This window comes from Hylobates moloch, unplaced genomic scaffold (assembly GCF_009828535.3).
Source record: "Hylobates moloch isolate HMO894 unplaced genomic scaffold, HMol_V3 SCAFFOLD_2, whole genome shotgun sequence".
NCBI classification, from domain to species: Eukaryota; Metazoa; Chordata; class Mammalia; order Primates; family Hylobatidae; genus Hylobates; species Hylobates moloch.
In genome coordinates, this window is record NW_026652277.1 from 36,228,601 (window position 1) to 36,249,452 (window position 20,852).

At 38.6% G+C, this 20,852-nt stretch overlaps 1 long non-coding RNA gene across 1 annotated transcript in view; it reads right to left on the minus strand.

Annotated features, from left to right (window-relative positions):
* The window catches only part of LOC116457532 (uncharacterized), a 322,472-nt gene extending 309,383 nt beyond the window's left edge, over nt 1–13,089 (minus strand). The window contains exon 1 of the long non-coding RNA XR_009210332.1: nt 13,012–13,089. This is a non-coding gene — a long non-coding RNA (uncharacterized LOC116457532). The remainder of the gene's footprint in view (nt 1–13,011) is intronic.
* Between the last annotated feature and the right edge of the window lie 7,763 nt (nt 13,090–20,852).

The window sequence follows — 20,852 nt, forward strand, 5'->3', positions numbered from 1 at the left end:
AAAGACATTCCTTTCATTTGCGTAGAGGGTAGGTACCACTGCAGTGAGAGCTTTATGACCTGCTTCATGATAGAAAGGCAGGAGGAAAGTGAGAGTGACCTTCCTGCTTCTAGGGTTTTCTTAAATACAATGGTTCCATATTTGGGGGTAGCATGTCCTAAATCCCATTACAAAGAAAGCACATTTTTAAAGTGCCTAAATACATTTAAAAATAAATAAGTAAACCCTATCAACCGAGAATTTGGTAACTAAAAAAGTCTTCCAAGATCTTTAGGCCAAATAACAACAATTTTAGATAAGTAAAAATTATATTAGTTTTGAAGGACCTTGCACTTCAAGAAATGATAATGATGATCTGTAGGCTGAAGGGAAATGCCAACAAATGGAAACCAAGATCTACAGGAAGAAAGGAAGAGCAGTAGAAATGATAAATATGTGGAAACATATATGCTTATCCAGTTAAATTTATAGGTCATGTTAGGAAATCACACGCTTCTATATTCTCTTTGTAGGAGGAGGAAAAGCTAATGAAAAAGGTTTGAAAATAATGATATGCAGAAATAAACATTTAGGAACAGTGTTTCTCTGCATTGGTTGCTTAGTTGAAGTTGGAGAAATTTACGGTGTTGGTCAAAATTTTTCCAGGAGTACTCAGCAGCCTTGATACAGGCAGAAAGGTCAACAAGAAGAATTTTCCAGGAAGGGTTGGTGGGCAAAAGAATATGAAATCACGAATACTGTCAAGAGAATAAGTAATGGACTGCAGAATCTAACTGGACAGTAAAGGAAAGAAAAACAGGAGAATTTAGATGGGGAAAAATGGAGATGTGGTTAAGGAGTTCCTGTGAGGTCCAGAAATGCAATTAGTTGTTTGGCTAACCTCCATGCTCAATGAAAACATCTTCAATGGTAGGCAGGTTTGGGGTAGAAAGAACTACGTGCCATAAACAAGATGACACATTTTCACAGTACAAGGGGTAGGAACCAGGTCAGTAAACTACGATTAGAAAAAGAGATAGAATGAGGCATAATCTTCAAAGTGGGAAACTTAATCATGAGGGTACATGTGGAATGCTTAGTATGTAGCAGTTGGCACATGGAAGAACATTAATCTTGAGAAATCTAGTAAGGGGAAATAAGTAGTTTCCATCTCTCGGGGTTCTGAGGAAGTATTAATCACAGCAGAGAGATTTTCGTTTTGGCTTTTTAAGTTGGAAAATCGGGATTCCTAGGAGGTATACTAAAAAGAATTCAAAGGGAAGAGAAAATTGGACATTAGTATCAGGATGAGAGTACAAGGGCTCACATCTTGAGTGGTGACCAATAATAATGGAGTTGTGAGACATGGTAGGTGCAGTTGTTCTTAAGAATCCTTCACAATAGGCCGGGTGCGGTGGCTCACACCTGTAATCCCAGCACTTTGGGAGGCCGAGGTGCACAGATCACGAGGTCAGGAGAGCGAGACCATCCTGGCTAACATGGTGAAACCCCGTCTCTACTAAAAATACAGAAAATTAGCTGGGCATGGTGGCATGCACCTGTAGTCCCAGCTACTCGGGAGGCTGAGGCAGGAGAATGGCATGAACCCAGGAAGCGGAGCTTGCAGTGAGCTGAGATCGCACCACTACACTCCAGCCTGGGCGACAGAGGGAGACTCTGTCTCCAAAAAACAAAACATATCCATCACGATAAACCTATTGGGTAGAGGATTGCTGTCAGGGCATGGAGGTTCAAGGGTGTGAGCAGTGGTCATTGCCAATACCAGTCTGGGCTCTTTGAACTGGAGCAGAGCCTTTGCTTGGCTGTATGCTTGAGAGAATATAGAAGTAAGGTCAAAGTGGTGATGATGGTAAGGACATTTTGGAAGACTGTTGTGTGGATTTCAGTGTTAGGCAAGCAGAGCCATCTGTTCAAACCTACTCCAAATACATGGAGACAATGCTATTATGATTGTGATAATGTCACAATCTACTTATTTTAGATTAAGGGAATATTTTTCTAACTCTTCTATTTCTTATGTCTCGAAATAGAAACTATCTGTCATTAATAGTAAGCTTGTGACTCAAAGTTTAGGACTTTTTCTGTAATGCTAAGAATTTAAAAGATTTTTTAAAAAATAAATGACATTCTCTCAGTGTTTTTCTGATTATTATCATTACTTATCACTACTTCTTTAGTGTATATCAGGAGTAATTTGCTATACAGATACCACAAAATTGACCTCTGAGTCAATTGTTGGTGGTTACTATTTTTCTTGATTCAGTCTCTGAATATGCTTCTTCATGTACTCTCCTCCCCTTTTTCCTTTCCCATCCTTTCCTTTTTTCATTTCCTATTTTTGTTTTTAGAAATTTCCTTTGTCTTTCTTTTCCCTGATTTTCTTCACCTTTCTCTTTGTCTAATTCTTTTGGGGGTATGTGTTTAACAATATAGTTTGGGCTAAAGTGTCAAGTAGCTCATGTTTTGAGGTTTATAAGTCCCTTGTACAATAAATCAGAAACTCATGAAGATGGAAAAGGAGGAGTATTCTGATAAACTGGTGAGAACAATACTGAAAAATAAAGTTAGGGATAAAGAGTGACATATGGCAACACAGAACAAAAACATTAAAAATGAAGAATTCATTTTTAATTTCTATAAATGTGTATATTAAGTACTTCCTAAGAAACAGAAATCACTCTATAGATTGAGAGTAAAATAAAAACATTGCCATAAAGTAAGTACAATCCAAAATAGTAGGTATATTTATTTAGTCACAGTCCGCTTGGCATGTCTCCTTACCATATTGTATTATAAATATTATTTCTTATCTAATTACTTGATTAACCACAGTATATATCTTGATCTGTTCTTTATACTCAAACCTCCTAAAAGTTTATGTTGCTTGGCAAAGTCACAAAAGCCTACTAGGAGAAAAATGATTCTTTCAGCTTAACTAGCAGAAACGAGAGAAACTATTACCCCAGGGACAAAAGAAATAAAGTTAAAAGCCAGAGGGGAGTGAGCTTACTATATAAAATATACCAAAAGGAATAACTATTTTGAATCTGACAACAGTGGGAATTATTGGTAGTCTCTTTGTTGAAAGTTGAAACATAGATAAGCAGAGAGAAATACCCGTAGAAGATAAAGTTAACAGCTAATTGTTTTTATAATTTAGAAAATTTTCTGAAAATTACTTTCTATATATTAAAATTTTACATAGCATATTTGTACATTCATTTGAGACTAAATTTTAGCTTCAAATATATTTTTCTACACTACTATAATTATTTGACATATATGACATCATATTCATTATAATAGAATTGTAAAGCAAAAATACAATTTTGATTTTGAAGGAGTTAAATTGAATACCAATACTCTGTTCATAATTTCCTAGAAATTTCAGTTACAAATTTCTGAATGGTACTTAATTAAATGATAATTTTAAAATTCAGAAATGTCATTGAACATACAGATTATATCATTGAAAGGGACTAAATATCTCTTTAAAATTCTTCTCCCATAATATGAATATTCTGCCTGTTCTCTTCTCAGATAATGGCAATATGAGATTTCTAATATTCAGACCAAAACCTTGAGAATCTTTTAAGACTTCTCTCATTGATTTACCTCTCATTTCAACATTTCAACAAGTTATTCAGATTCCATCTCCTAAATATCCCTCAAATACATCTCAGTTGAAAATTTAATGATGAATTACCTTGGAGTATATAATTAAGGGCATGTCCTTGGCAATACATACTGTCAAAGTTCTTTTCTATCTTCTTCTACCCTTCCACATTGTCAAGTCAACTTTAACCCCACAGTGAACAAGTAACTACCCTATACTCTATTTGTTATAAATATTTGTCATTCAGTGAAAGCACACTTTCAAAGTTATTGTAAATGTCGATACTTGTGCCTATTCTTGTAGTATCTATTCCTCATGGTTTTGGCTTTCAAAATCTTAGACTTTTTTTTCAATTCTCCTTCATAAAGCTTTCCAGGATGACAACAAATCCCTGCATACACCACGATATTTTGTGATTGGGGCATTTGGCATATGGCAATAAAGGAATGTACAGTGCCAACTAAGTCTAGGACAAATAGGAAGAGAGGGAAGACAAGGAAATATGGAAAGGAAGAGAAATAGAGAGAAAATATGTAGAAGAAATGTTGGCTTCTTGATGCAGTTCATTGAAGGTAAGGAGTTTCATCTATCTCTAGAAATAGTACGTTGAATTATTGAGAATAAGCTCAAGGTCCATATCAGTTTTCAATTTATTTATTTATTTATTTTTTGAGATAGAGTCTCCCTCTGTTGCCCAGAGTGGAGTGCAGTGGTGCAATTTTGGCACACCACAACTTTCACCTCCTGGGTTCAAGTGATTCTCCTGCCTCAGCCTCCTGAGCAGCTGGGATTACAGGTGCCCACCACCATGCCCGGCTAATTTTTGTATTCTTAGTAGAGATGGGGTTTCACCATGTTGGCCAGGATGGTCTCGAACTCCTGACCTCAAGTGATCCATCTGCCTCAGCCTCCCAAAGTGCTGCGATTACAGGCATGAGCCACCATGCCTGGCCTAAATTTATATTCTTATTGAGATCATTCAACATTCATTTGCAATTATAAGTAGCATTAAAGACATATCCAGTGTCAACTTTACCCAGTTTCACACAATAACAATTACAAAAAACTCTAGTACAGCTTCACAACAAGGATGTTGACATTAATAAAATCTACTGAACTTATTCACATTTCTAGTTTTGTATTCATCTGTGTCTGTTTGTGTGTGTGTATCTATGAGTGTTTAGTTCCAAACAATTTTATCTCATGTGTAAGTTTTTGTACCCACTTCCACAGTCAAGATAAGGAACTATTCCATAACCACAAGGATCCCTTCTGTTACTATTTAAAACCACATAAATCTCTCCAACCCACCCTTGCCCCTAACCCCTGGGCAGCCACTAACTTACTACCCATTTCTAAAATATCATAATTTCAAAATATAGTATAAATAGAATCATGAAGTATGTAACCTTTTAGAATCAGATTTTTCCACTCAGTATTATTGTCTGGATAATCATCTAAGTTGTCATGTATATCAATAATTTGTTCCTTTTTAATGCTGACTAGTACTAATATGATATATATTATGACAGTTTGTTTAACCATTAGTCAGTGAAGAACATCTATACTGTTTATAGTTTTTGGCTATTACGAATAAAGCCACTATATACAGTCATATGCATGTTTTTGTGTCAACATAAGTTTTCATTTCTCTGGGATAAATCACCAAGATTAAAATATCTGGGTCATATGCTATTTGCATTTGAGTTATACAAGAAACTGCAAACTTGTTTTCCACAGTGGTTGTAACATTTAACATTCCCATCAGCAATGTATGAGTAATTTAGTTTCCCTTTATCCTCACACATTTGGAATTGTCACTATTTGTTTTTTTAGTCATTCTGTTAGGTATGTAATGATATTTAATTATGGTTTCAATTTGCATTTTCCTAATGGCTAAGGATGTCACACCTCTATTTATCTCCTTATGTGCCAACTGTACAGCCTCTTCAGTGAAATATCTATTTCTTTTTTTAGTTTTCAGAGTTCTTTATATATGCTACTTACCTATTCTTTGTCAGATAAGTGGTTTGGAAATATTGTTTTCCAATCTCCTGCTTGTTATTTCATCTGCTTAACAGGGTCTATCACCAAGAAAACTATTTTTTATTTGGATGGAGTCTCAAGTTATCAATTTTTTCTTTTATCAATCATGCCTTAAGATCAAGAACTCTTTGCCAGTTCTAGATCTCAAATATTTTCTCTAATGTTTATTTCTAACAGTTTTATACTTTTCCATTTTACATTCGTCTTTGTTATATTTTCGAGTTAATTATTATAAAAAGGCTTCAGATTTATGTTGGGGGTTATTTTATTTTATTTTTTGCCCATGGATGTCCAGTTGTTCCAATACCATGTGTTGAAATGATGTTGAATTAAATTGAATCAGATTTCTCTGTTTGTTTTTTAGACCATTGTCAAAAATTAGTTGAGAGTATTTGTGTGGATCTAATTTCTAAGTTCTATATTCTATTCCATCAGTCTGTTTATACCTCCTCCAATAACACGCTGTCTTAACTACCATAGCTATATAGTAAAACACAGTATCAGGTAGAGTGCTTTTTCTCACTTTATGCTTCTTTGTCAAAATTATTTTAGCTTTTGTAAGTTCTGTGCCTTGCCTTTCTTTTTTTTTTGAGATGAAGTCTCACTCTGTTGCCTAGGCTGGAGTGCAGTGTCGTGACCTTGGCTCACTGCCACCTCTGCCTCCCAGGTTCAAGCGATTCTCCTGCCTCACCCTCATGAGGAGCTGAGATTGCTGCGTTCCACTGCTCCCAGCTAATTTTTTGTATTTTTTTTTAGTAGAGATGGAGTTTCATTATGTTGGCCAGGTTGGTCTTGAACTCCTGACTTCAGGTAATCCACCCGCCTAGGCCCCCCAAAGTGCTAGGATTACAGGCGTGAGTCACCATGCCTGGCTGTCTTTCCATTTTATTTTTTGGACTAAGCTTGCTTATATTTACTAAAAACCTTGCTGGAATCTTAAAAGAAATTACATAAAATCAATAGCTCAATTTTGAGTGAATTAATACTTTTCCCATGAAGAATATTCCAATGCATTAATGCAATATACCTTTCACCTAGTTTAGGTCTTCTTTGACTTATTGGTGTTTTATAAGCGGCATATGGATGCTGTATATATCTGTATTAAGCACATACCTAAGTACCTTTTTAAATTTTTTATTTGGAGTAATTATTATTTTGTTTATTTTTAAAATTTTATTTATTAAAATAATTTCCACTTTTATTTTAGATTCGGGGAGGAACAAGCCTATGTAGTCTTCCTTCTATTGGTAGGTTCTGGTTTTGGAAACACTGGGATTGGGTCACTTTCTTCTGTTGGGTAACAGATGCAGGACACTTTGATGCTGTACTGTTTCTCTAGTTCCGTGGTACTAAATCAACTCACTTTCCTCTTACCAACTTTTCAAGCTCTCAAGCCCCCTTTTGTGTTATCTCTAAGGTTTTTAGCTATATTTTTCTGGGAGAAGCTGAGAAAAGTAAGTCTACGTGAACTTGTTCAGATTCCCATATCATTTTAATTCCAGGAAAATGTCTGCCCTTGTCCAGAATTTAATATATGTCAAATAGGTTGCAATAAATTTATTAAAAATTTGCAAGAAAATATGTTTGGTTTTCTAGACTCAATAATGGACATGGCCTGTATACTTCAAAATGGAAAAAAAAATACCAGCTTTATGTTTTTATTATTTTATAAACACCTCTTTGATTATAGCATTCACAGCTGAACCTAATAGATGGATGAGCAGGCTATTGCTTCGGTGAGTATCTAAATGGCAGTTAGTTCTGAAGTTTAGAAAATCAAGAAGAGGCAGAACAGGACTCTACGTGAAGATTATTTGTAAATAGGGACCCCAGCAAGGTGAAGAGTAATTATGAGAATGTAGATGAAAAAAATTGATACGATTTAATCCATTTTTAAATGTCATAAAGAGTGAAATGACCATTTTTATTTAATATTCATTTTTAAAAATATAGTAGTTTGACAAATTTATTTTTTATCCATCATGGAGGTTAAAAGCACATGTGTGCCCATTGTTTTAAATGGCAAGTTTTTCAATAATAATACAGAGGAAACTGAGGATGTCATCAAGATTTGAAAAATTAATGATATCTTGATAAAAGCAGTTGTGGGAAGTATAGCTCAGTAAATTAGGACCTCTTTACTGCCAGATACTAAATTCGAGAGTTGAAATCATTCACACAGCTCACTGTTCACATTATCAGGATGTTACTATTCCACTGGTTTTATCAACATAACTTTACTGTTGCCCAGCGGAAGTTGCAAATAAGTGTATTGTACATTCCAAGAACTTCTTGAAACATGCTATATTTAATAGAAATTATCAAATGCCAATTATACATCAAGACTCTGAATGCTCACCTCAAAAATTTCTATCTTCCTATGTCTGTCAATCCCTAAATCATTATATCACAATCCTTGCCCAATCTTAACAAAGCCATCTTTCATTGAATGACCTGTCTTGAACTACATTTAAATATCATAAAAAGCATCCCAACTTTTTCCTCTTCTTTCTGTGATGCGAATAAGCATATTTTGCAATGGTGTTCCCCCTTTCTAGAGTAGGCAGTAAACACAGATTTGTCTTTCCAAGGAATTGTATTGGTGATATTTGGTGCAGCAAACACTTGACAATTAATATTTAATAGTGGCTATAAATAACCATTCAAAAGGATTAGTAACTATATTTCCGCTTTAGGAGTGTTTCTTATGCACACACATACCCTAGAACCTGCCATGGATCATAGCAATATAATTTTTCCAGTGCTAACTGTGTAGCAGCCATCATGCTAAGTGATTTATAGGCATTATCTCAACTATCCAATGAGATATGTACCGTTATCATCATCATCATCATCCACATTTTCAAAATGTGGAAACTAAAGCACAGAGAAGTTACACAACAATAGTAAGTTTATGTCGTAGGTAGCAGTGGCAGGACTTGGTCTGAGTGTGTCAGGTTCCAAAGCTTGTGTTGTTTCTTATTTATTTTCTACTGACATTCTTCTCTGCTTTATGTTATGGTTCTAAATGTTTGATTTTATTAAATCCTAGCCATTATCTCCATTTCACAGATGAAGTCTGGAAGGATTTAATTACATAGATGTAGTTTGAAAGACTACAAAGATGTAGCTTGTAAAAGATAGAATTTATGGGAGGGGCCAACATGGCAAACCAGAAGCAGAACCTGTGTACTGCTCTTCCAGAGAGGAAACAAAAAGGGCCTGCAGGGGAACACTGACTCTCCAGGCCAATCATCTGAGAAACCATATTGGGATACATCACAGCAGCAGGGGACCACAGAGAGCAGAGAGAATCTAAGCTGGGCATCAGCATGTCTGGGCTCAGTGTGGAGCCGGGAGAACCTCTCCAACACGGGAAAGGGTGAGCGAGTGAGAGCCCCTAGAGGGATTCATGCACTCAACAGAAACCTGTGCAAGACAGGAAACAGGAGAATCTCTCTGCCCCCAACTCCCACACCTCACCACTGCATTTCTAGACTGAGACAGAGAGTCACCCAGATGTTTTGCCTCTTGAGTCCAAGGGGACCTCTACAAGCCTGGGGCCCCAGAGCAGACCGGTGCCGTAGTCCAAATAGAGGCTGCAGTTGTGGAGCCTGAGAGTAGTAAGATTGCTCCATCCCCTCTTGCAAGACCGGAGTCAGTGCCAGCTTCTGGCCCAGTGGTCCCACTTGGCCTGAACTTGACTGGCCACTCCACCCACCCTCACCACTGGTAGACACGTGGGCAACACTTGCTAGAGCTTCTAGCCAAGCTGGCTGTTTCTATGTAAACTCAGCTGGAGGGCATAGTCTCTTGTTGTTCTGGGAAACACTGGGATGGCAGAGTTTACAATCCCACCTGCCTATGTCACTGGTAGTCAGGTGGGAAATAGATGTTAGAGCTTTCGGTCCAGTGGTCCCCACTTTTGTGAAAAGTTAACCTGCAGACATAGCATCCTGTTGTCCCAGAAAACACCTGGATAGCGGAGCGTGTGACCCCATTCACTCCTGTAATTGACCACCAGGCAGGCAATACCTACTAGACCTTCTAGCTGAGCAGTCCTGCTTCTGTGTAAACTCAGCTAAAGGATGCAGCTTCCTGTTGCCCTGAGAAACACCCAGAAGGTAAGGCAGGCATCCCCAGCCACCCCCATTTCTGGCAGCTAGGCAAGCCATGCCTGTTAGAGCTTCCAGCCCAGCAGACCTACTTCTGCCTGAATTTGCTGAGGGGCACAGCCTTCCGTTGCCCTGCAAACATCTGGATGGCAGAATGGACTTCTCCACCCACCCCAGCCTCTTGTAGCCAGATGAATCACGCCCATTAGAGCTTCCAATCCAGCAGTCCTGCTTCTCCCTGAACTCTGTGGGCAGGCACAAATCTGTGTTTCCTCATGAAGCTGAGAAGGATTCAGCTTGTCTGACAACTGAGGCACCTGCCTGAAGGTGCCCCATGAACCAAAGCACCCAAAAACAACAACAACAACAAAATAGGCACAGAGACAGTAATCAGAGGGGGCTCCTCCAAGACCTAGGAGTGAAATAGAATCCAAGCCAGTTAATCAAACCCACCTTATACCACAATTATACCCTCAAGGGCATCAAAGAAGAAAAAAAGAAAAAATCCATCCAAAGAATAGTAACTTCAGAGATTAAAGGAACATCAGCCCACACAAGTGAGAAAGAATCAGCACAAGAACTATGACAATTCAAAAACCCAAGGTGGCTTCTTAACACCAGATCACCACACTAGTTCCTCAACAATGGTTCTTAGCCAGGCTCAAATGGCTAAAAATGCTAGAAATAGAATACAGAATGTAGATAGTAATGAAGATCATCAACATACAGGAGATAGTCAAAACTCATTCCAAGAAATCTAAGGATTAAAATAAAGCAATATGGGAGGTGATAGATGAAATGGCCATTATAAGAAAGAATCAAACTTATCTTATAGAGCTGAAAAACACAGTAGAAGAATTTCATAATGCAATTTCAAGTATTAACAACAGATTTGACCAAGCTGACAAAGCAATCTCAGAGCTTAAGACTGACTCTCTGAAGTAACTCAGTCACACAAAAATAAAGGAAAAAACAATAAAGAATAATAAGCAAAACCTCTGAGAAATATGGGATTATGTAAAGAGACTAAATCTACAGCTCATTGAACTTCCTGAAAGAGAGGGAAAGAAATCAAGCAACTTGGAAAACATTTTGGGATATCATCCATAAACATTTCCCCAACCTCTCTAGAAAGGCCAACTTTCAAATTCAGGAAATGCAGAGAACCCTTGTGAAATACTGCACAAGAAAACCATCCCCAAGACACATAGTCATCAGATTCTCTAAGGTCAAAATCAAAGAAAAAATGTTACATGCCACTAGAGAGAAGGGGCAGGTAACATACTTAGGGAACACCATCAAACTAACAGCAGACCTGTTAGCAGAAACCCTACAAGCCGAAAGATACTGGGGGCTTATTCTCAGCATTCTTAAAGAAAAAAATTTGCAACTGAGAATTTCATATCCAGCCAAACTAAGCTTCATAAGTGAAGGAGAAATAAGATCCTTTTCAGACAAGCAAATGTTGAGAATATTTGTTACCTCTGGCCTGCCCTACAAAAGGTCCTGAAGGGAATGCTAAACATGAAAAAGAAAGACCATATCTGGCCACTACAAAATCATCCTCAATTAAATAGACCAGTGACACTATTAAGCACCCACACAAACAAGTCTGCATAAGAACCAGCTAACGGCATAATTACAGGATGAAATCCACACCTATCAAGGCTAACCTTAAATGTAAATGGACTGAACAATCCAATTATAAGGTACAGAGTGGCAAGTTGATGAATAAAATGGTATGCTGTCTTCAGGAGACCCATCTCACATGCAATGACACCCCTAGCATCAAAGTAAAGGGAAGAAAAAATATTTACCAACCAAATGGAAACAGGAAAAAGCAGGAGTGCCATTCTAATTTCAGAAAACACAGACTTTAAGCTGAGTGTGATGGCTCATGCCTGTAATCCCTGCACTTTAGGAGGCTGAGGCAGGCAAATCCCCTGAGGTCAGGATTTCAAGACCAGCCAGGACAACAGGGCGAAACACCATCTCTACTAAAAATACAAAAATTAGCTAGGCATGGTGGGGTGCACCTGTAGTCCCAGCTACTCAGGAGGCTGAGGCAGGAGAAATGCTTGAACCTAGGGGGCAGAGGCTGCAGTTACCCGAGATTCTCCCCTGCACTCCAGCCTGGGCAACAGAGCAAGGCTCCATATCAGAAAAAAAAAAAAAAAAAAAGAAGAAGAAGAAAGAAAAAGAAAACAAAGATCAAAAAAGATACAGAATTATATAATGGTAAAGGGCTCAAGTCAATGAGAGGACCTAACTATCCTAAATATACATACACTGAACATAGGAGCACCCAGATTTATAAAGCAAGTTCTTAGAAAACTATGAAGAAATTTAAACTCCCACATATAATAGTGGGAGGCTTTAACACCTCACTGACAGTATTAGACAGATCATCAAGGCTGAAAATTACCAAGGATTTTGTAAACTGAAAATTACCAAAGATTTTCAGGATCTGATCTCTGCACTTGACCAAATGGACCTAATAAGCAACTACAGAACTCTCCATGCAAAAACAACAGAATACACATTCTTCTCATCTGTACATGGCACATACTCTAAAATCAACCACACAATTGAGCATAAAACAATCCTCAGCAAATTCAAAAAAACCAAAATCTTACTAACTACACTCTCAGATCACAGTGCAATAACAATGGAAATCAATCCTAAGCAAGTCACTTAAAACTACACAATTACATGGAAATTAAACAATCTGCTCCTGAATGACTTTTAGGTACATAATGAAATTAAGGCAGAAATCAGGAAATTTTTTGAAACTAAAGAAAACAACAATACAACATATCAGAATCTCTGAGATATAGTCAAAGCATTGTTAAGAGAGAAATTTACAGCATTATGCCTACAAATAAAAAAGTTAGAAAGATCTCAACTTAACAATCTAATATCACAATTAAAGGAACTAGAGAAACAAGAGCAAGCCAACCTCAGGCTAGCAGAAGACAAGAAATAACCAAAATTAGAGTTGAACTGAAAGACATTGAGATGTGAAAAACCATACAAAAGATCAGTGAATAGAGGAGTTCGTTTTTTGAAAGAATTAATAGGACAGATATACTGCTTGCTAGACTAATAAATAAATAAACAAGTGAGGTGCCCAAGATGGTCGAGTAGAAACAGCTAGTGTGTGTGGCTGTCATGGAAAGGAATGGAAAAAATGATTAAATATAGCATCTTCAACTGAAAAATCCATGTACTTACATTCGGATTAATCAAAGAAACAACTTGAACCAAAGATAATGGAGAAAAGCAAGGCAGGACAATGGGCCACCTGTGAGTGATACAGAGCCAAGGAAGCAGTGAGTGAATATGCAAAACTATGCTGCTCCCATGGATCTTTGCAACCCTTGGGTGAGGAGATCCCCTCACAAACCCACTTCACAAGAGCCATCAGACTCCACACATACTACGTGGAGCTAAATGGAGTCTCAGCAGAGCACATCCAGAGACTGGGGCTCTCCATGCTTACCAGCAAAAGTAGCTGCAACTTTGACAAAGTGAGAGGTTAGACCTCAGTACATACCCTAGGAAAGAGGCTGAATCCAGGGGGCTGAGAAGACAGTCTGCAGGCCCAACTTCCATGGCACCTCACAGGATAAGACCCCCTGGCTTGGAATTCCAGCCAGCCACTGGTAGCACCATTGCACCTCCCTGGGATGGAACTCCCAGGGGGAGGGGCTGGTCATCATCTTTGCTGTGTGGGCAACTGAGCCATTACAGCCATTGGGCTTTAGAGAGTCCAAGCCAACCAGGGGAAGAGAGGACCCCCCCAGCACAACACAGCTGCTCTATGAAAATGTGGTTGGACTGCCTTTTGAAGAGGGTCCCCAATCCCATTCCTCCCCAGTATGGGCAGGATCTCCCAACCACAGCCTCCAGCCACCACCATCACTGTTCTCTAGTCAACAGAGATTTGAAACCTCCCTGGGATGAAGATATAGAGGGAGGGACACACTGACATATTTGCTGTTTGGGCAACTTAGCTGTTCCAGCTTTCAGACATTGGAGAGTCCAAGACAACTGGAGGGTGGAAGTAGTCCCCCAGCACAGCACAGCTGCCTTATGAAAATGTGGCCAGACTGCTTTTTAAAGCAGGTCCCCAATTCTGTTCCTCTTCACTGGGTAGGTTTTTCCAACCAGAGCCTCCAGCCACCACCAGAGCTATGAAGCCAGTAGCAACTCAACAACTCCCTGGACAGAGCCCCCAGAGGTAACTGAAAGCTTCTCTGACCCTTCTTCTACAGCAGAACTGTACTAACAGTTGCTCCTTTGTTAGTGCAAAAACCCTAAGTGATTTATCCACACCTCCAACAAGCTGCAGTTGACCCAAGGAGAGGAGGCCAGTTTGTCTCTCATGGGTCGCACACACCCCCAGTTGCTCATCACCAGACAGGAAATTCCTGCCTTGGGCCTGCAGCACAAACCCTCCATCCTGGGATGATTGCACTGAGCAAATGCTGACCCACATGTCTCTGGGATGGAGTCCCCAGGAGATAAGCAAAAGACCCTGCACCACAACCACAATGAAGGTGGTCTCTTCCTCTGCTGCCTCCAAGTTTGGGAAGGAGCATAAACACTGAAATCACCCCAGAGCTGCAGTGAGCAGTCCAGGAGTTTTAAGCTAGTACTCAACGGGGAGAGGAACCCACAATTTCAAAGCATTGAGAGAGAACATAGCTGCAACTGTGAGGAAACGTAGAGGAGACACACAACTGAGCAAGAGTCTACCAACTGACGAATAAGCCTAAGTGCCACCTACTTGATCACACCAAAAGCTTCAACACCAAAAATATCACACCAGCATATCTCTCTCTGAAACCAGAGACAGAATGTTAGCTCCAAATAAAGACCCTGCACAAAGCCTCAGCCCAGTGAAAGCATCCAGAAAAGATGTCTATTGACTACACTCAATATACATTGCTGTTAAAGGAGTACCCACACACAAAGATGAGAAAGAACCAACACAACAACTCCACTAACTCACATGGCCAGAATGTTGTATGTCCTCCAAATGACCAGAGCAGTTCTCCAACAAGAATTCTTAAGTAGGCTAAACTAGCTGGAATGAATGAAATAGAATTCAGAATATGGATAGAAACAAAGATCATTGAGGGTCAGGAGGATGGCAAAACCCAATCCCAGAAATATAAGAATCACAATAAAGCTATACAGGAATTGAAGGATAAAATATTTAGTATATAAAAGAACTCTATGGGTCTGACAGAGCTGAATAACACAATACAAGAATTTCACAGTGCAATCACAAGTACTAACAACAGAATAAACCTAGCTGAGGAAAGAATCTTAGAACTTGAAGACTGGTTTTCTGAAATAAGACAATCACAGAAAAATAAAGAAAAAATAATAACCATATTTCAGAATATTGTCTATAAAAACTTCCATAACCTTGCTAGAGAAGTCAACAGTCAAATTCAGGAAATACAGAGAACTCCTGCAAGATTCTACACAAGAATATCATCCCCAAGACACATAATTGTCAGATTTTCCAAGGTTCAAATAAAAGTAGAAAATGTTAAAGGCAGCTAGAGAGAAAGGGCTGGTCACCTACAAGAGGAACACCATCAGGCTAACAGTAGACCTCTCAGCAGAAGCCCTACAAGCCAGAAGAGATTGAGGGCATATATTCAGCACTCTTAAAGAAAAAAAGTTTTCAACCAAGAATTTTATATCCAGCCAAACTAGGCTTTCTAAACATAGGAGACATAAGATACTGTTCACATGGTCAAATGTTGAGGGATTTCATAACCACTAGATGTGCCTTTGAAGAGATCATGAATGGAGCACTAAATATAGAAAAGAAAGACTGCTATCAGCTAATACAAAAACACACATAAACACACAGACTAGTGTCACTGTAAGACAACCCCACAAAAAACACGACATAATAACCTGTTAACAACATAATGACAGGGTCAAACTCACACATATCAATACTAACCTTGAATGCAAATAGGCTAAATGCCCCACTTAAACTGCACACAGTGGCAAGATGAATAAAAAAGCAAGACCCAATGATATGCTGTCTTCAAGAGACTCAACCTCCATTCTTGGCTTTTGTGTACCCACAGGCTCAACATCACATGGAAGCTGCCAAGGCTTGGGGCTTGCAGCCTTTGAAGCCACTGCCCAAGCTGTACCTTGGCCCCTTTTAGTCACAGTTGGAGCAGCTGAGACACAGGGCACCAAGTTCCTAGACTGCACAAAGCTGAGGGACCCTGGGCCCAGACCACAAAACCATTTTTTCCTCCTAGACCTCCAGGCCTGTGATGAGAGGAATGCCACAAAGCTCTCTGACATGCCCTGGAGACATTTTCCCCATTAACTTGGTGATAAATTTTCATCTTTTCATCACTTATGCAAATTTCTACTGCCAACTTGAATTTCTCCTCAGAAAATGGGATTTTAATTTCTATCACTTTGTCAGGTTGCAAATTTTCCAAACTTTTATGCTCAGTTTCCCTTTCAAAACTGAATGCTTTAACAGCACCCAAGTCACATCTTGAATGCTTTGTTGCTTAGAAACTTATTCCACCAGATATCCTAAATCATCTCTCTCAAGTTCAAAGTTCCACAAATCTCTAGGGCAGAGTTAAAATGCCACCAGTCTCTTTGCAAAAACACAACAAGTTTCCAACAAGTTCCTTATCTCCATCTGAGACCATCTCAGCCCAGATTTTGTTGTTCATATCATTATCAGCATTTTGGTCAAAGCCATTTAACAAGTCTCTAAGGAGTTCCAAACTTTCCTACATTTTCCTATCTTCTTCTGAGCCCTCCAAACTGTTCCAAACTCTGCCAGTTACCCAGTTCCAAAGTCACTTCCACATTTTCGAGTATCTTTTCAGCAGCACCACAGTTCTGGTAACAATTTACTATATTAGTTAGTTTTCATGCACTGATAATCAAGACATAGTCTAGACTTGGTAATTTACAAAGAAAAAGAGATTTAATGGACTTATAGTTCCACGTGGCCAGGGAGGTTTCACAATCATGCCAGAAGTTAAAAGGCACTCTTACATGGTGGTGACAAGCGAGAGAATGAGAATCAAGTGAAAAGGGTTGCCCCTTATAAAACCATCAGGTCCTGTGAGACTTATTCACTACCATGAGAACAGTATTGGAGAAACTGCCCCCATGATTCAATTATCTCCAACCGGGAGATAATTCCCTCCCAGATCATGTGGGAATTATGGCCACTACAATTCAAGATGAGATTTGAATGGGGACACAGACAAACTATATCACTACCCAAAGCAATTTACAGATTCAATGCTATTTCTATCAAACTACCAATGACATTCTTTACAGAACTAGGAAAAAAAAACTACTTTAAAATTCATATGGAATGAAAGAAGAAACTGGATAGTCAAAGCAATCCTAAGCAAAAAGAGTGAAGCTGGAGGCATCATGTTACCCAACTTCAAACTATACTACAGGGCTACAGTAACCAAAGCAGAATGGTATTGGTACAAATACAGGCACATGGACCAATGGAAGCCAATAGAGAGCCCCAAAATAAGGCCACACACCTACAACCACCTGATCTTCAACAAAGCTGAGAAGAACAATCAACTGGGAAAAGTATCCCTATTCAATAAATGTTGCTGGGATAACTGGCCAGCCATATGCAGAAGGCTGAAGCTGTACCCCTTCTTTACACCATATACAAAAATCAACTCAAGATGGATTAAAGACTTAAATTTGAACCCCCAACTATAAAAACCCTGGAAGACAACCTAGGCAATAACTGTCCTAGACAAAGGAATGAGCAAAGATTTTATGACAAAGAAACCAAAAACAATCACAACAGAGGCAAAAATTGACAAGTGGAATTTAATTATACTTAAGCACTCCGGCACAGCAAAATAAACTATCATCACTGTAAACTGAAAACATACAGAATGGGAGAAATTATTTGCAAACTATGCATCTGACAAAGGTCTAATATCCAGCATTTATAAAGAACTTAAACAAATTTATAAGGGAAAAACAACCCCATTAAAAAGTGGGCAAAGGACATGAACAGACACTTTTCAAAAGAAGACATACCTGTGGCCAAACAAGCATATGAAAAAAAAACTCAGTATCATTGATCATTAGTAAATGCAAATCAAAATCACAATGAGGTACCACCTCTTACCAGTCAGAATAGCTATTATTAAGAGTCAAAAAATAACAGATGCTGGCAATGTTGTAGAGAAAAAGGAAAACTTTCAGGCTGTTGGTGGGAGTATAAATTAGTTCTACCATGTGGAAAGCAGTATGGTGATTCCTCAAAGAACTTAAAAAAAAATCTAAAATTTGCCCCAGCAATCCCATTACTGGGTATACACCTGAAAGAATATAAATCATTTTACTACAAAGACACATGCATGCCAATGTTTGTTGCAGCAAACATTGCTATTGCTATTCACAATAGCAAAGACATGGAATCAACCTAAATGCTCATCAATGACAGATTGGATGAAGAAAATGTGGTACATATACAGCATAGAATACTACACAGCCATAAAAAAGTACAAGATCGGCCAGGCACAGTGGCTCACGCCTGTAATCCCAGCACTTTGGGAGGCCTAGGTGGGTGGATTGCCTGAGCTCAGGAGTTCAAGATCAGCCTGGGCAACATGGTGAAACCTCATCTCTACTAAAATACAAAAAATTAGCCAGGGGTGGTGGTGTGCACCTGTAATCCCAGCTACTGGGGAGGCCAAGGCAGGAGAATCACTGGAACTTGGGAGGCAGAGGTTGCCGTGAGCCGAGATCATGCCACCACACTTCAGCCTGGGTGACAGAGCGAGACTCTGTCTCCAAAAAAAAAAAAAAAAAGTACAAGCTCATGTCTTTTATGAGAACAGGGATGGAGCTGGAGGCTATTATCCTCAGCAAACTAATTCAAGGACAGAAAACCAAATACCACATGTTCTCACTTATAAATGGAAGCTAGATGGTGGAGGTTGGAGGGTGGAAGGAGGGAGAGGAGCAGAAAAGATAACTATTGGGTACTGGGTTTATTACCTGGATGATGAAATAATCTGTACAACAAAACTTCCTGGTATAAGTTTACCTATGAAATGAACCTTCACATGTACCCCCTAAGCCTATAATAAAAGTTTAAAAAAATAAAGTGATAGAAAAGATCCAAATAAACGCAATCAGATTTGATAAAAGGAATGTATTAGTCCATTTTCATGCTGCTATAAGAAAAATGCTCAAGTCTAGGTAATTTATAAAGGAAAGAGGTTTAATTGACCCACAGTTCTGCATGGCTTGGGAGGCCTCAGGAAACTTACAATCATGGCAGAAGGCAAAGGAGAAGCAGGCACCTTCTTTACAAGAGGGCAGGATGAAGGGAGTGCAAGCAGGAGCATTGTCAGATGCTTATAAAACCATCAGAACTTGTTAGAACTCACTATTGCAAGAACAGCATGGGGAAAACTGCCCCATGATCCAATTACCTCCACCTGGCCCCACCCCTGACACGTGGGGATTATGGAGATTACAATCTGAAGTGAGATTTGGGTGAGGACACAGAGCCAAACTATATTAGGGTACATTCCCACTGACTCCATAGAAATACAAAAAAAAAAAAAAGTCCTCAGGGACTATTGTGAACACCTCTATTGCACACAAGCTGGAAAACCCAGAAGAAATCAATAAATTCCTGGAAACACACAAACTCTCAAGATTGAACTAGGAAGAGATTGAATCCCTGAAGAGACCAATAATGAGTTCAGAAATTGAATCAGTAGTAAAAAGCCTACTAACAGAAAAAGCCCAGGACCAGATGAATTCACAGCCAAATTCTAACAGATGCATAAGGAAGAGCTGGTATCAATAATACTGAAACTATTCCAAAAACTGAAGAGGAGGGACTCCTCCCTATGGCATTCTATGAGGCTGGCATCATCCTGATACCAAAACTTGGCAGAAACACAACAAAAAAAAGGGAAAACTTCAGGCCAACATTCTTGGTGAACAGAGATGCAAAGATCTCAAGAAACTATGAGCTGAATCCAACAGCACATCAAAAAACTAATCCACCACCATCTAGCAGCCTTTATCACTGGGAAGAATAGGATTTAAAGTTTACAGAAAATTCACTAATTTTCCCAGAACCACACAAATAGCTAAGATTTGAAGCTAGGATTTTGAATTTTAAAATCATGGATTTTTTCACTAACCACTAGTAAATGAATTAGATTTATTAACTTCTGCAGCATCCTAAATGGTGATTGAATAGTCATATGTCTTCTTCAGGAGACTCTGAGTCAAAACAATGCTTTTCTATTTGAAAATGTAAAGTTAGTACTCTACACTCTGCTGCTTATACATGCATATATTTTTAAAAACTATTATAATAAAAACTTCTAGGTTTTCTTGATTAATTATTCTTTAGTTATAGGCTTGTGCTCATATTTAAATGCACATCAAACACTGCTCTGCCTTTTCTTGATTTCTTAAATTTCAGAAAAGAACACAAAATGGTATTTAGTCACTTACAGAGGGAATGCCCCATTCATTAACCTATTGGGTACAGCTAATAATACTAATAGGATTGACTGTAAAATAGCTTAAGTTGATATTTCTCTCTTCACATAGAAAGTGTGAGCTTAGTAATAACCTTGTATGTCTCATTTAGCAGACTGGCCAGAGAATAGGAAGAGATTTATTTAAAAAATTTTACATGGTAACGGTGGAGGTGCCTAAACTAAAGATCTTCTGTTCAGCTCTTGTATTTTATATGCTATACTAGTCCCGCTTCTGCCATTCCAAATTATTTCAAGACTTCACATGTATTAAGAGAGACAAGTTCTTTCCTACAGTTTTTTTTTCTTAAAGCATAACCGCATGCTATCAAATTCTTTTGATATGCTCCTTTCTTTGAGCTTGTCTTGAGTCCACCTAGCATCTTTTTTCTTCAATTTGGTGCACTTTGAAAACGGTAAAAAATTAGTATGTTCTGAGTGGTGATCTTCCAAATTTAGACACATTCTAAAGAGTCCAAGATGGGTAAAGAAAAA